Source organism: Pseudophryne corroboree, chromosome 8 (assembly GCF_028390025.1).
Source record: "Pseudophryne corroboree isolate aPseCor3 chromosome 8, aPseCor3.hap2, whole genome shotgun sequence".
Lineage (NCBI taxonomy): Eukaryota > Metazoa > Chordata > Amphibia > Anura > Myobatrachidae > Pseudophryne > Pseudophryne corroboree.
Window position 1 is genome coordinate 143,803,006 of NC_086451.1, and position 15,515 is coordinate 143,818,520.

The 15,515-nt window shown below is 46.1% G+C and overlaps 1 pseudogene; it reads right to left on the reverse strand.

Moving 5' to 3' along the window:
- Positions 1-221: 221 nt before the first annotated feature.
- Positions 222-340, reverse strand: LOC134949982 (5S ribosomal RNA; annotated as a pseudogene).
- Between the last annotated feature and the right edge of the window lie 15,175 nt (positions 341-15,515).

Below are 15,515 nucleotides of genomic sequence, written 5' to 3' on the forward strand. Positions count from 1 at the left end.
AAAATAGTTGCAATATTAGTGAAATGACATTTAAATAAAAACAAGAACAATCATATTCTATGTTACAATTAATTGTATAAATCTCTCACCAAGGAGCTGATACTGAGTCCCACGCAGAGTGGCTCTATATGTAGAAAGCATCAGTAACCTGTTTTACTACTTTATGCTAATATAAGTATCCATTCAACTTACGTCCACAACAGGGATAGCGAACTAGTCTCTTCTTACAGCACCCAGTATTCCAAGGAGTTCTTACATCCAAGTACTGGCCGGGCCCAACATTGCTTTGCTTCCAAGATCAGGTGAGGTTGGGCGTTACCAGTGTGGGATGACTGTAAGGATCCATTCAACTATTACAGGGGAAAGTGCATGTGCAAGCAGAAACCAGTGTCACCCATTGATTTTTACGTTGGCAGCCACAGCCGACATCGTTAGTATCGGCACTTGTACTAGTCCCATGTTAAGTACAAGAGATCCATCAGAAATAGGCTTACCTTCTCCATACTCATAATTCAGAATTAAACAGGGATTTGGATTCACAACCACGACACTTCCACAGTTCCCACCCCAAAACACCTTATTTCACGTAAAAGACAGATTCAGTTGCTTCCACACATGTACTGTATTCAAAAACTTTCCATTTTTATCCGTGAAGAGATATCTGTGAGAATTAGAATCAGGCCTGAAGAGTCTTCTGTGGGGAGATGTCTGTACCTGAAAGAGATCTCATATGTTTAATATAAGAAGCAAAAGAAATTAGACAAACAAGCAATAAGTAAACATGCCCTCCTTGAGCTATTTTTTGTAGAAGATGGACTTTGTCATCTCTTCCCATTCCCTACAGATTTTAACCCAAATTGAATCAATCAGTGGGAGGAAGTAGGAATGATGTTATTGACATTCTGGGAGCTTTATCTTATGCAGGTCAAGGGTTTCACAGACATATTCCAGATCTGATGGGACTAGGAGAGTCACCAGTCTTCCATTGTATATAATTTGCAAGCTAAATGGTTAGTTCCATCTATATTTGAAATTATTCTATTGGAAGGCATCTGTTAATAGCTTCAACATTCTCTGTAGCTGGAGTATATCCCATGGGAGATCTTGGAACATATGGATTTTGTGTCCAGCAGTGGGTTCCTACCTGTTTTAGATAGGGGGGCTGTTGCTACCCATGCCTGTAGAGGAGGAGGAGAGGAGACAGCTGGATCCCAGCACCAGTTCAATGGGTCTGGCAGGTGCCAGGACTGGCGCATTCGCAGAAGCAGTGGCTTGACTGAGCATGTGGAAAACCCCAGCTTCTATGGACTGCACTTGCTGCAGCCCATAGCCAGCCAGACAGGGCTGCTAGAAAGGCATAGAGTGGCTTTCTATAGGAAGCATGCTCTCTGCTAATCACAGCTTGGTCTGGCAGTCCGAGAGGGAAGAAACACCTGTCCTTTGGGTGACTGGCAGGTAGTACTTCCAATAGGAAATTACTGCAGTCACAGACTGCAACTGGTTCAGCCCATAGGTAAGATGCTCAACTACTTGTGACAATCAGTCCACACTAACTAGAGAACTTATTCATGTAATGTTTTTTTTTACTGCTGTATAAAGTATTGTAATCTGCAAGTTATATCCTGCCTTAAAGATTTTGGTGAGTGCATAATTCAATATCTGAGTGGCAATGTTTTTTGGGAGACCTTGAATCTGCAAATTGTTTTGATGGCCCCGTGTAGCTTGTCAGTAGTAGTTTTAGTTTTTGTATTTCTCTTGCATATTCAGTCCTTCAAAAGAAATATAAATATTAAAATGGAACTGCTCATTAGAGAGATCAGACACCAATATTTATAGTTCTTGCACATGGGCAACAAACTACTGCCACAACAGTGGTGGGAGGAGGAAACAACACAAGACAAAATCAAGGGGAATTTCAATCTAACTTAAGTAGAGTGCAATGACCTCTAGGTGGCTTGCATAACTGGGTTGCCACTGCCATTCAGGAAATAATAAAAGAAGCCTTACCACAGTTCCTAAAAAATGCAGATGGGATGTAAATTTTCGCATTCCAGCGCAGTGCTATGGTTAAATGGAGATGGTGCCTGGGATTCAATTGGTCAGAATTAACAGCAGCATCTCAATGTGCAGAATCCTGAAACCTGCTAGGTGAGTAGTCTAACCCTCCTCCTCTCCCCTTTAACCCTCCCTCGACCATGGTCTAAACCTAACCCTCCCTGTTTTGTGCCTAAACCTAACCCTCCCACCCTGCAGCCCAACTCTAACCTCCCCTGTATTTCCTAAACCGCACTTGCGGCTTTTGGTTTTGAATCTGGATTTTTTTTTTTTTTTAAAAACCCATAAAAACAGCTATAATAACAGTGTGTTTTTTTGTTCCTACGGTATTATTAACCTCAATAACATTCATATCCACTCATTTACAGTCTATTCTGAACACCTCACAGCTCACAATATTGTTTTCATCCAGTTTAGGCCAAAAGGTTGCAACGAGATGGCTGGATGACTAAGCTAAGTGACAGAAGTGGGTGGCACAAACCCGTGGCACATCTAGGAGTGGCACTGCAGTGGCAGACAGGATATCAGTTTTATCAACTATAGCAAAAAAATGCTCCAAAGAGCACATACTGCAAAGAAAAGAGGTGCAAGATGGAATTGTGCTTGGGCCTTACCACCCACCTTTATGTTGTATATTAAACAGGACATGCAAAGTTTAACAAACCAATCATTTCAGTGACAGGGACTGTAATTTGTGGCTGAAATGATTAGTTTGTTTGGACCGCCACAAAACAAGCTGGCAATGGGCAGCGTACAAACTGGCTTTAGTACTTTAAGTAGGCACGATGTCGTCATCAGCATCTGATTCCTCAACCCCATCAGTGTGTACATACTTTTCTTCACAGACTATACATTTGTCCCTGCTGGAATCCACCATCACAGGTCTCTCTGTACTTATTGGAGGTAACTGCTGGTAAAGGTCAAATGAGTCAGAAATATATATTTTTACACACTGCAGTTTAGCTTCACCGACCGTGTCACACAAATGAGTCAGAAATATATATTCTTACACACTGTGGTTTAGCTTTACCAACAGAACTGCAATGGGAGCATCTCTGTGCACTCCTGTAGCATGGCTAAACTCCATCTATATGAATCATAAATGGTAGCCAAATACTGCGGCTGACCTTCACGAACAGCATCGCACAATATGTGTATGAGTCAGAAATGGAAGTCGAACACTGCAGTTGACTTTAACCAACAGCGTCGCACAATACGTGTATGAGTCAGAAATGGTAGTTGAACACTGCGGTTGAGCTTCACCAACAGCGTCGCACAATATGTGTATGAGTAGGAAATAATAAACTGTGGTCTGACCGGCAGTGTCACAGTACTTATGAAAAAAAATTGTATTGTACACTGGGGTATAGCACAAACAAAAATGTATATATTTTTTTGTAATTATAATTTTAGGCTTTTTGTTTTTAGCTTTTATTATTTTAATTTTACACTGGGGCAGATTCCCTTGATGGACGGACAGATCACCCCTTTCAGATACAGCAGACAGAGTACCCCTTTTTCAGATACAGCAGACAGAGAGAGCACCTGTTTCAGATACAGCAGAGAGAGCACCCGCCCCACACAAGTTAGACAACACAGTACTGAGATGGACACGTCAATCCAGTACACTCTCCACAACAGGAGTGAAAATGGAGCCGATGTACGGGACTTATATAGAATCCAAAACCCACAAGAATCCGATAGCAGGAAGATGACATATGGCCTCGCTTTGGGATCCGAGTAAGGCTAGAAGTCCTGAGCTGGACTCTGATCCAGGCTCGGATTGCAATGTTCTGGTGGGTTCGGTTCCCCGAGAGCCGAACCCGCTAGTCTCTAGTAAATACCTGTTTTACTAGGATAGGACAACTTCTCAGTGTAGTGATAACAATTGTCACCACTCTTCAGTAACGCATTTTGAGCCTTATTTAGTCAATAATAAAAGGAACAAGAATGCTGTTGCTGAGGGCAAACAAATTAAGAGTTGGGACATGGTAGTGGGAGCATTTACTGTGCATACAGTAGCAGAAAATAAAATTAGGCAGCATTAATACCAGTTTTATTATCAGTTTTTTTCAGATCATCTTTCGGAAATAGCCATTTTTGTATGTTTTGCAAGCAAATTTTGTTTCAATAAAATAATAATAAATTTATTGCTGTTTATGTAGCACTTTTCTCCTGATAGTGGGGGTCATTCCGAATTAATCGCTCGCTAGCAGTTTTTAGCAGTCGTGCAAACGCTAAGCCGCCGCCCTCTGGGAGTGTATTTTAGCTTAGCAGAAGTGCGAACGAAAGGATCGCAGAGCGACTACAACAAAATATTGTGCCGGTTTAGAGTAGCTCCAGACCTACTCCTAGCTTGCGATCACTTCAGACTGTTCAGTTCCGGATTTGACATCACAAACACGCCCTGCGTTCTCCCAGCCATGCCTGCGTTTTTCCAGGCATGCCTGCGTTTTTTTGAACACTCCCTGAAAACGGTCAGTTGACACCCAAAAACACCCACTTCATGTCAATCACTCTGCGGTCAGCAGTGCGACTAAAAAGCTTCGCTAGACCTTGTGTGAAACTACATTGGTCGTTGTGAAAGTACGTCGCGCGTGCGCATTGCTCCGCATACGCATGCACAGAAGTGCCTATTTTTTTTGCTTCATCGCTGCGCAGCGAATATTTTCAGCTAGCGTTCAACTCGGAATGACCCCCAGTACTCAGTAGTGTGAGTAAAGTAAAGTGATTCACAGTTGCATTTAAAAAAATCTAAAATAAACTTAATAGAAAAGAGAACTAGGCATCTGGGTTGTATGAGGTTTTTTTTAGGAGCTAAAGGACATTAGTGAAATGTTTGTGTGGTTCTAGAATGGAGGCCTCTCAAATTGTGCAAGAAAGAAATTTCCATAGAGCCAGAGCCACAAAGCTAGAACCTCGACCCCCAAATGAATAAATTGAGAATCTAGGTACTGCTAATAGTCCTTCATCTACAGACAGCAGTAACAGAGTGGAGCATAGTGAATCAAAAGTTGCTTCAGGTGCCTTGGATCCCGGTTATGTAGGGCTTTGAATGTCAGTAAGCCAATCTTGAAATAGATTCACAATCTTACAAGTAGAATAATTAATTGAGGACAGAATAGATGTTATGGGGATGGAATGGGGCTGGTTAGCATTTTGTACCAGCTACAAGTGTTACTATTCTTTTGCTAGGAGAACTACATTAGGTAGAGGGCATTGCATTAGTCTAAGCGTGATGATACAAATTAATGTATGACTTTAGGCAGATCTTCTAAGGCAGGCATTCCCAACCTCGGTCCTCAAGGCACATTATGTTAGGCGCCGTGGTCCGCGATGACCTCGCGGCCCGGCGCCTAGCAACTAGGGACGCCGAGCGTGCTAGCCGCCGGGTCCCTAGCAACGCTGGGACGCCGCGCGCGCTGAGCCGCCGGCTCCCTAGCAATGCTGGGACGCCGGGCGCGCTGAGCCGCCTGGACCCTAGCAACAGGGTCGCCACGGGCGGACCGCGCTCCCCGTTGCAGGGTCAATCAATTTAACCTCATACACTTGTCTTCTGGTCGTGCAGCAAGGCAGCTGCACGGCATTTATGCTAATCAGGCTCTGAACATCTGATTGGAGGACTCCCTGCTAAATACCTTCTCAGTGCTTCACACAGACGCCGGTAATAGCTTCCTGCATGCTGCTTAGGTTTGCTGAACGTCTTTTCCAGTCCTGCTGTGTCTGGTCATTCCTGTCCTCAGAGTTCCTGAATCTTTGAGTTGTCATCTCATCCCAAGGAGTCTTCTGGTCCTCAATTGCCCGCAATAGTCGCCAGAGGATCTCGTGTGGTTTTCGTGAGTTGCGGCTCTGCCACGTGCTGCGGCCTAGCCCGCTTCATTTTGTATTCTGTTTCGGAGCATTTGCGGAGGTTTCCGCTTCCACAAGTCCTCTCCGGAACTCGGCGGTGCCGGGTAGGAGAGTGGACAAGTGGGTATTTTGGTTGTCCTTTTCCCTGGCGGTTTTCCGCACATATTCTAGTTTTAGGTTAGTCTGTAGCCCCTGGCTTTGTTGTTTAGTTAGAGGGCCCTTTGTTATCACCCTGTCTCGGATTTCTCTTTGTCTCCCATTAAGACCTGAGGGGGCATCGGAGTTGGGCAGACGTAATCCGCCCTTCAAACGCGGCTGCCATGGGCTCAAGCAACCATAGTCTCGCAAGAGATTTCTGACAGCACGGGCGAGACAACGGAGTTAGGGTGCCAGGGGCTATTCCAGTTCCCTTTCCCAGAATTACGTTCCAGTGCTCAGGTCCTTGCTATAAGATCTCCCCAGACCAGAGTGCTGGAATCATAACATTATTACCGGCCATACCAAAACTTAAAATTAAACGGGGTTTCATTTTTTCTCATTCTGTTTTTGTGAGAGTTTATCGGCCTCATGAATCCGACAGGTTTAGGGCCAAATCCCGGTCAGCTCTTAGTCAACCAGATTCAAGAACTTACTCAGATGGTTCAGGATCTTTCTCTTTGGGTGAGATCGCAGGAAGATCTTTTGCGAGCCTCCCCGAAGGTAGTCCCTGAACCAAAGATGCATTTGCCCGACCGTTTTTCCAATGACAGAAAAGATTTTTTTAATTTTAAAGAAGCCTGTAAGCTTTATTTTCGTTTAAGACCTACATCCTCTGGTACCGAATCTCAGCGGGTTGGGATTATTATTTCTTTACTCCAGGGGGATCCTCAGACCTGGGCATTTGGTTTAAAAGCTGAGGATCCTGCGTTGTTATCTGTAGACGCCTTTTTTAAGTCATTAGGGCTCTTGTATGATGACCCAGATAGAGAGGCGTCCACTGAGAGTCATCTGCGCGCTCTCAAACAAGGTAGAAATCCAGCGGAGGTTTATTGTACCGAGTTTCGCCATTGGTCGAACGACTGTGGCTGGAATGACCCGGCACTGCGCAGTCAGTTTCGCCTCGGTTTATCTGAATTTATTAAAGACAGTCTCCTCCAGTACCCCGCTCCTGAGACTCTCGATAAACTCATGGAGCTTGCTATAAAGATTGATCGTCGTCTCCGAGAGCGGAGGGCTGAAAGAGGAACAACTGTAAGGTCTAGTCCTTGTGTTTATACCTTCCCAGAGGACGTCGAGGAGCCCATGCAGATAGGTCTCTCCCGGCTGTCTCCTGAGGAAAGAACCAGAAGACAAAAATCCGGTCTTTGTTTGTACTGTGGGGATAAGGGACATTTTGCTCGTAACTGCCCGAACAAGTCGGGAAACGCTCTGACCAGGTGAATGGTGAAGGGGTTCACTTAGGTCTGCAGCTTATCTCCTCAAACAACTCTCTATTATTCCCTGTTAAGGTTTCCTTTGGCAGCCTCAGTTCTTTGGTGTCGGCTTTTGTCGACAGTGGAGCTGCAGGAAACTTTATGGATTTAACTTGGGCTAAGGCCTTAGGCATTCCACATTTACCGTTAGATAGATGTATCACCATGCACGGCTTAGATGGGGGTCCGCTTTCCAATGGGGTAATTACTCACCGTACACCTCCAGTAATACTTACAGTAGGAGCCTTACATTCTGAAGATATTGAATTCTACCTTACACATTGCCCGGCAGTTCCTGTTGTTTTGGGTCACCCTTGGCATGCCTTTCATAATCCCACCATTGATTGGCGGTCCGGGGAGATTTCCCAATGGGGTACTTTTTGTGTTAAAGAATGTATTTCGTATCCAGTCAGAGTTGCAGCAGTTGTCCCAGAGCTCATTCCTGTGGAATACCAGGAGTTTGCCGATGTCTTCTCCAAAGGCAATGCGGACATTCTGCCTCCCCATCGGCCCTATGATTGTGCAATTGAGCTAGTTCCAGGTGCCACTTTGCCTAGGGGGAGATTATATGCCTTGTCCGGGCCAGAAACCACGGCCATGAATAATTATATTCAGGAAAGCCTAAAGAAGGGATTTATTAGACCATCGAAATCTCCTTTAAGTGCTGGTTTTTTCTTTGTGGAGAAAAAAGATGGCTCGCTTAGACCATGCATTGATTTTAGGGCTCTGAATAAGATCTCCGTTAAAAACACCTATCCTTTGCCGTTAATTTCTGTGCTTTTTGATCAGTTACGTTCCGCCGTGATTTTTTCTAAAATTGACCTTAGGGGAGCTTACAATCTCATCCGATTTAAATCTGGGGATGAGTGGAAGACGGCTTTCAGCACTCAGTCAGGTCACTATGAATACCTGGTGATGCCGTTCGGCCTGTCAAATGCTCCGGCAGTTTTTCAAGACCTCATTAACGATGTTCTCTGTGACTTCCTAGGGAAATTCGTGGTCGTTTATTTAGACGACATCTTGATTTATTCTGAATCGATGGAACAACGTGTTACCCAGGTGCGTCTGGTTCTTCAAAAGTTACGTGAGAATCATTTATATGCCAAGCTGGAGAAGTGTGATTTTCACATCACAGAAGTATCTTTTTTAGGGTACATAATTTCTCCCCAGGGATTTTCCATGGAACCGAAGAAGCTCCAGGCCATCCTTAATTGGGCGCAACCCACTAATTTAAAAGCAATTCAGCGCTTTTTAGGGTTTGCGAATTATTATAGGCAGTTCATTCATTCTTTTTCTGACCTGGTTGCTCCCATAGTAGCTCTGACTAAAAAAGGAGCGGATCCTTCCAATTGGTCGCATGAAGCTGAGTTGTCTTTCCAGGCCTTGAAACAAGCCTTTGTCTCGGCTCCTGTCCTCAGACATCCTAATCCGGAATTGCCCTTTATTGTGGAGGTTGATGCCTCAGAGGTTGGAGTGGGGGCTGTCCTTTCTCAAGAAGATCCGGAGTCTCTGGAGTTACATCCTTGTGCCTTTATGTCCAGGAAATTCTCCTCCGCTGAATCCAACTATGACGTTGGTAATCGGGAGTCACTGGCAGTAAAATGGGCTTTCGAGGAATGGAGGCATTGGCTGGAGGGAGCTAACATACTATTTCGGTTTTAACTGACCATAAGAACCTGCAATATATTGAATCAGCTAAACGTCTTAATGCTCGGCAGGCACTTTTTTTTTACTCGTTTCAGGTTTATCATCACTTTCAGGCCTGGTTCCAAGAATACGAAAGCTGATGCCCTGTCACGTAGCTTTCTTCCGGTTCACAATAGCAATCCTGTTGTTACCCCCATAGTTCCATCTTCGGTCATCCGGGCAGGCCTCACAAAGGATTTATTTACCCAGTTAAACCAGCTTCAACACCAAGCTCCTAGACTTACTCCTGCTGGTCGTCTTTATGTCCCTGAATTTTTGAGAGCCACTGTTTTATCTGAGTTTCAGGGCAACAAAGTCTCAGGGCATCCGGGTATCACTAAGACCTTGGAGTTAGTCTCTCGCTCAGTGTGGTGGCCTAGTCTTTCTAAAGACGTTAAGGAATTCGTCCATTCCTGTCAGGTTTGTGCACAGCATAAGGTTCCTCGTTCGTTGCCTATCGGGCAACTCATGCCTTTAACTGTTCCTCTCAGGCCATGGTCTCATATCTCCATGGATTTCGTGGTTGACCTTCCCCTTTCAGCCGGATTCCGAGTCATTTGGGTGGTAGTAGACCGTTTTAGTAAAATGGCTCATTTTATTGCTCTTCCCCGATTGCCTTCTGCTCAAGGGTTGGCAGTTTTGTTCCTCCGCCATGTGATCAGGCTTCATGGTTTGCCCACTGATATTGTTTCTGATCGGGGTCCACAATTCATCGCACAATTCTGGAAACGTTTTTGTGCCTCATTGAAGATGAAACTGTCTTTAACATCTGGTTATCACCCACAGTCTAACGGGCAAACCGAACGAGTCAACCAGTCATTAAAACAATATTTACGTTTGTATTCAGCCAAACTCCAGAATGATTGGTCCGGGTTTCTCCCTTTGGCTGAATTTGCTTATAATAACTCTTGTCATTCCTCCACCAAAGAGTCTCCATTCTTTTCAGTTTTTGGTTTTCACCCCAGAGCCAATTCTTTTTTTCATCATTCTCCAGTCTCCTCGCTGACCTTAACCTCCCATCTCAGAGCAATTTGGAGAAAAGTGCACCTTGCTCTCTGAAAAGCGGCCTTCCAAGAGAAGAAATTTTCTGACAGGCTCCGACGTCCTTGCACTTTTAAGGTGGGAGATAAGGTGTGATTGTCTACTCGCAACATCAAGCTTCGACAATCCTCGGCTAGACTGGGACCCAAATTTATTGGACCGTTTCTTATTATTAAGAAGGTCAACCCAGTTGCCTTTCGGCTACGTTTACCAAGAATTGGAAATACTTTTCACTGTTCCCTGTTGAAACAATATGTTTCTTCCAGTAGATTTCCTCGGAGGATCTCTCAGGGCAGATCTCCAGTGGATGTGCAGGGACAAAAGGAGTTCTTGGTAGAGAAAGTTCTTGATTCTAGAATGTCCCGGGGTCGGCTTTATTTTTTGGTTCACTGGAAAGGCTATGGTCCGGAGGAAAGGTCTTGGGTCCTGGATAAGGATCTTCATGCCCCTAAACTCAAAAGAGCATTTTTTCTAGAATTTCCTCAGAAACCTGGCTTTAGGGGTTCGTTGACCCCTCCTCAAGGGGGGGGGTACTGTTAGGCGCAGTGGTCCGCGATGTCCTCGCGGCCCGGCGCCTAGCAACTAGGGACGCCGAGCGTGCTAGCCGCCGGGTCCCTAGCAACGCTGGGACGCCGTGCGCGCTGAGCCGCTGGCTCCCTAGCAACGCTGGGACGCCGGGCGCGCTGAGCCGCCTGGACCCTAGCAACGGGGAAGCCACGGGCGGACTGCGCTCCCCGTTGCAGGGTCAATCAAGTTAACCACATACACTTGTCTTCTGGTCGTGCAGCAAGGCAGCTGCACGGCATTTATGCTAATCAGGCTCTGAACATCTGATTGGAGGACTCCCTGCTAAATACCTTCTCAGTGCTTCACACAGACGCCGGTAATAGCTTCCTGCATGCTGTTTAGGTTTGCTGAACGTCTTTTCCAGTCCTGCTGTGTCCGGTCATTCCTGTCCTCAGAGTTCCTGAATCTTGGAGTTGTCATCTCATCCCAAGGAGTCTTCTGGTCCTCAATTGCCCGCAATAGTCGCCAGAGGATCTCGTGTGGTTTTCGTGAGTTGCGGCTCTGCCGCGTGCTGCGGCCTAGCCCGTTTCATTTTGTATTCTGTTTCGGAGCATTTGCGGAGGTTTCCGCTTCCACAAGTCCTCTCCGGTACTCGGCGGTGCCGGGTAGCAGAGTGGACAAGTGGGTGTTTTGGTTGTCCTTTTCCCTGGCGGTTTTCCGCACATATTCTAGTTTTAGGTTAGTCTGTAGCCCCTGGCTTTGTTGTTTAGTTAGAGGGCCCTTTGTTATCACCCTGTCTCGGATTTCTCTTTGTCTCCCATTAAGACCTGAGGGGGCATCGGAGTTGGGCAGACGTAATCCGCCCTTCAAACGCGGCTGCCATGGGCTCAAGCAACCATAGTCTCGCAAGAGATTTCTGACAGCACGGGCGAGACAACGGAGTTAGGGCGCCAGGGGCTATTCCCGTTCCCTTTCCCAGCATTACGTTCCAGTGCTCAGGTCCTTGCTATAAGATCTCCCCAGACCAGAGTGCTGGAATCATAACACATTAACAGTCCAGGTTTTAGTGATATCCATGCTTGAGCACAGGCAAATTAATTAGTACCTCAGTTATTTTGATTTAACCATCTGTGCTGAAGCCTGGATATAACTAAAACCTGCACTGTGGGTGTGCCTTGAGGACCGAGGTTGGGAATGCCTGTTCTAAGGGAATTAAATGCTTGACTTTAGCTACTGTACTGTATATTTCTCAAATGATAGAATGAGGATTTCAGTATGACTGAAACCTACTGTTCAAGTGTCAAGCCACAATCTTTTGTCTTTTTGAACCCCAAAGAGTAAGTCCATCTGGTAGCTGAGCTGTAGTCAGTTCTTTAATGGGGTACAGTTAGGGTAGCTACCTCATCACTTTAATCCTGGTGACCTGTGATTTACACAGGTTTTGTGGCTGATTAAAACCAGGTGGAATGCAGGCTTGAATTTAATCATCCACAGAATCTGTATTATTCATAGGTCTCCAGGATTAAAGGGATGAGGTGGCAACCCTAGGTACAGTCACAGCCAACTGGCACTCCTCCACTCCTGGAGCTCAGGTAGACAGCCATTTAGGGTTGGAATTTGCTCCTCATTACCCAGAGCAGAGGACAGGTACAGTTGTGTATCATCTGCACAAGGCCGTAACTAGGTGTGTGCCAGAGGTGCCTTGCCCACAGCGCATATGCACCGTGGGCGCATCATCTGGCAGCACTACCAGTGCGGCCACTTTCTCTCAATCAAAGATGCCCGCCGCTGCAGCGCTGACTTGTGGTGTGCGCTCAGCTGATCTACTGCTGAGTGCACCGCTCAGCAGCAGAGGAGCTGAGCGCACAACACAAGTCAGCGCTGCAGCGGCGGGCAGGGGAGGCGGTCGGCTTTGATACAAGCATTGGATGCTCCTCCACCACTCTCACTGCCGTTTCTCCTGGCCAGATACTGCATTACCAACACCTACCAGTCACGCCCTGTTTCCGTCTATGCTACTTCCTCTCAACTCCTGTCCATAGGACGAATCCCACCCCCTTCACTCCATTAGCCCGCCCCATTCTTCCCCTTAGCCCGCCTCCTTCTACCACTTTACATTGCTCCCTCCTGTCCGTCTGACCAAGCCACCCCCTTCTTCTCCTCAGCCCGCCCTCTTCCACTCTACCTGGCATGCTCTCTGCCGATCAGTGTGGTCAAGCCCGCCTTCTCCTTTTGCTGCCCAGGCTCAGTCTGACTCTGGTCTGATGCTCCGTTGGGGAGAGGACTCACAGTGAGTTTATGCCTCTCTAATCTACTGTACATGGAGATGTTTTAATTTTATTGTGAGGCATGTAATGCAGTGTAGTGATGTATCAGGTGTAGTATGTGGTATGGGGGGGTTATAGTGTATATATGTAGTGCAGCACGTAGGGGGGTATAGTGTAGTTATGTAGTGTGTCGTATAGGGCAGGGCTGTAGCTAGGTGTGTGCCAGCGGTGCCTGGGCGCAGGACCGCTGGCAACACACGCAGGGCCGCAACCACCGCCGCTCTGCTGCCGTAATGTGTAAAAAGGGGACTTTGCTGCCGTAATGTGTAAAAAGGGGCATTCTGCTTCCGTAATGTGTAAAAAGGGGGTCTCTGCTGCTGTAATGTGTAAACGGAGGACTCTACCTGGCATAATGTGTAATTTGGGGTTCTACCTGATGTAATGTGTGTAACTGGCATTACTATGCGGCGTAATTTGAAGAATGGAGACTGCTGTGCTGCGTAATATGAATTGGTATTATTTTGTGGACACGTCCCTTTCCCATGAAGCCACTCCCCTATATTTTTGGCGTGCGCCTACATTGTGCATTGGTCCTGTTTTAACTATGGGGGCGCGATGCTGTTTCTTGCACACAGCACTAAAATGTCTAGTTACGGCACTGCATCTGCATAGCAGTGTTCGACCTGGACATGACATATGATTATTTCATACTTGCTTACCTAACCCTCTCCATGAGGGAGAAAATGCTCTGCTCCTGGACGTTCGTGGTAATGTATCATTGCCATCACCTGTGGTGAGGTAGTTAATTGATAAGAAAGGTGTTTCACCACAGGTGATGGCAATCATACATTACCAGGACAATCTAGGAACAGAGCAGTATCTCCCTCATGGAGAGGGTCAGGTAGGCAAGTATGGATTATTTCAGTCAATGGTACCATGTATCCTGCAAAAATCTATACTGCAGACAAAAAAAATTAAATTGCAAAAATAGTCCCCATACGGTACTGTAGCTTTCTACGGGGATACTAAATGATGAAATGTACCAACTTGGCCACAGACTTTACCAGCATATTTAAACGGCATTAGCCATTGGTGGTCATTCCGAGTTGTTCGCTCGTTGCCGATTTTCACTATGCTGCGATTTGTTGCTAAATGTGCATGGTACGCAGCACGGATGCGCTAAATAATTTAACTAAAAACTTAGCAGTTTTGCTGTTGTTCGTGCTGCGCTTTTCAGTCGCACTACTGATCGGTAAATTATTGACAGGAAAGGGGCGTTTCTGGGTGGTAACTGAGCGTTTTCCGGGAGTGTGCTAAAAAACGCAGGTCGTGTCAGGGAAAAACGCGGGAGTGTCTGGAGAAACGGGGAAGTGGCTGGCCGAACGCAGGGCGTGTTTGTGACGTCAAACCAGGAACTAAACGGACTGAGCTGATCACAATCTAGGAGTAGGTCTGGAGCTACTCAGAAACTGCAAGAAAATATTTAGTAGCAATTCTGCTAATCTTTCGTTCGCTATTCTGCTATGCTAAGATACACTCCCAGAGGGCGGTGGCCTAGCGTTTGCAATGCTGCTAAAAGCAGCTAGCGAGCGAACAACTCGGAATGACCCCCCATTGTACAATAGCTATTATTTGCACATCCACTGTACAATGACTGTGGCATGATTGTCACTTTAGTGGTGACCCCATTTTTAGGGGGAATAGCTACCAGTACTGGTGATACCTGTGGGTGTTACGAGATGGTTTAAGCAGCTTCATTGCAGTTTTATTGCAGTTCCTGTAGTGCCATTTGGAGGATCATGGGATGACTCCAGGTGAGCTGGCTCTCAATTTAGATATACTTTTGTATGTGCCATTATCATGTGGCCTTACATTGGGCAATTATATGACCCTAAGTGGATGTTGTTATCAATTTTAGGGATGAGTTTAGGATGCAGAGCCCCCCTAGGTAAGTATAGTGAAATGGATGATTGTGCAATTGTTGATAGTGGGCTACTTTAGTCTAGAGGTACTTTCAACGCTTAGCATGCTCATGTACTGTACAGTACAAGGGTTCAATTCCCTGAAATAACTTTTCTATAAAAAATTATTATATTTATTTGTGTATCATCTGTTGCTGTAGTGACGCATCTATATTATGATCACGGGAGCCGTAACTAGGTGTGTGCCGAAGGTGTCTTGCCCACAGCGCAACTGCAATGAAGGTAGTGATGAGCGGGTTCGGTTCCTCGGAAACCGAACCCACCGAACTTCACCACTTTTACACGGGTCCGAGGCATACTCGGATTCTCCCGTATGGCTCGGTTAACCCGAGCGCGCCCGAACGTCATCATCCCGCTGTCGGATTCTCGCGAGATTCGGATTCTATATAAGCAGCCGCGCGTCGCCACCATTTTCACTCGTGCATTGGAAATGTTAGGGAGAGGACGTGGCTGGCGTCCTCTCCGTTTATTGTTGAACTTGATTGTGCTTTATTGTTTAATTGTGGGGAGGACTGGGGAGCAGCTGTATTATATAGGAGGAGTACAGTGCAGAGTTTTGCTGATCAGTGACCACCAGTATTATCCATTCTCTGCCTGAAAAAAACGCTCCTTATCTGTGCTCAGTGTGCTGCATATATCTGTGCTCACACTGCTTAATTGTGGGGACTGGGAAGCAG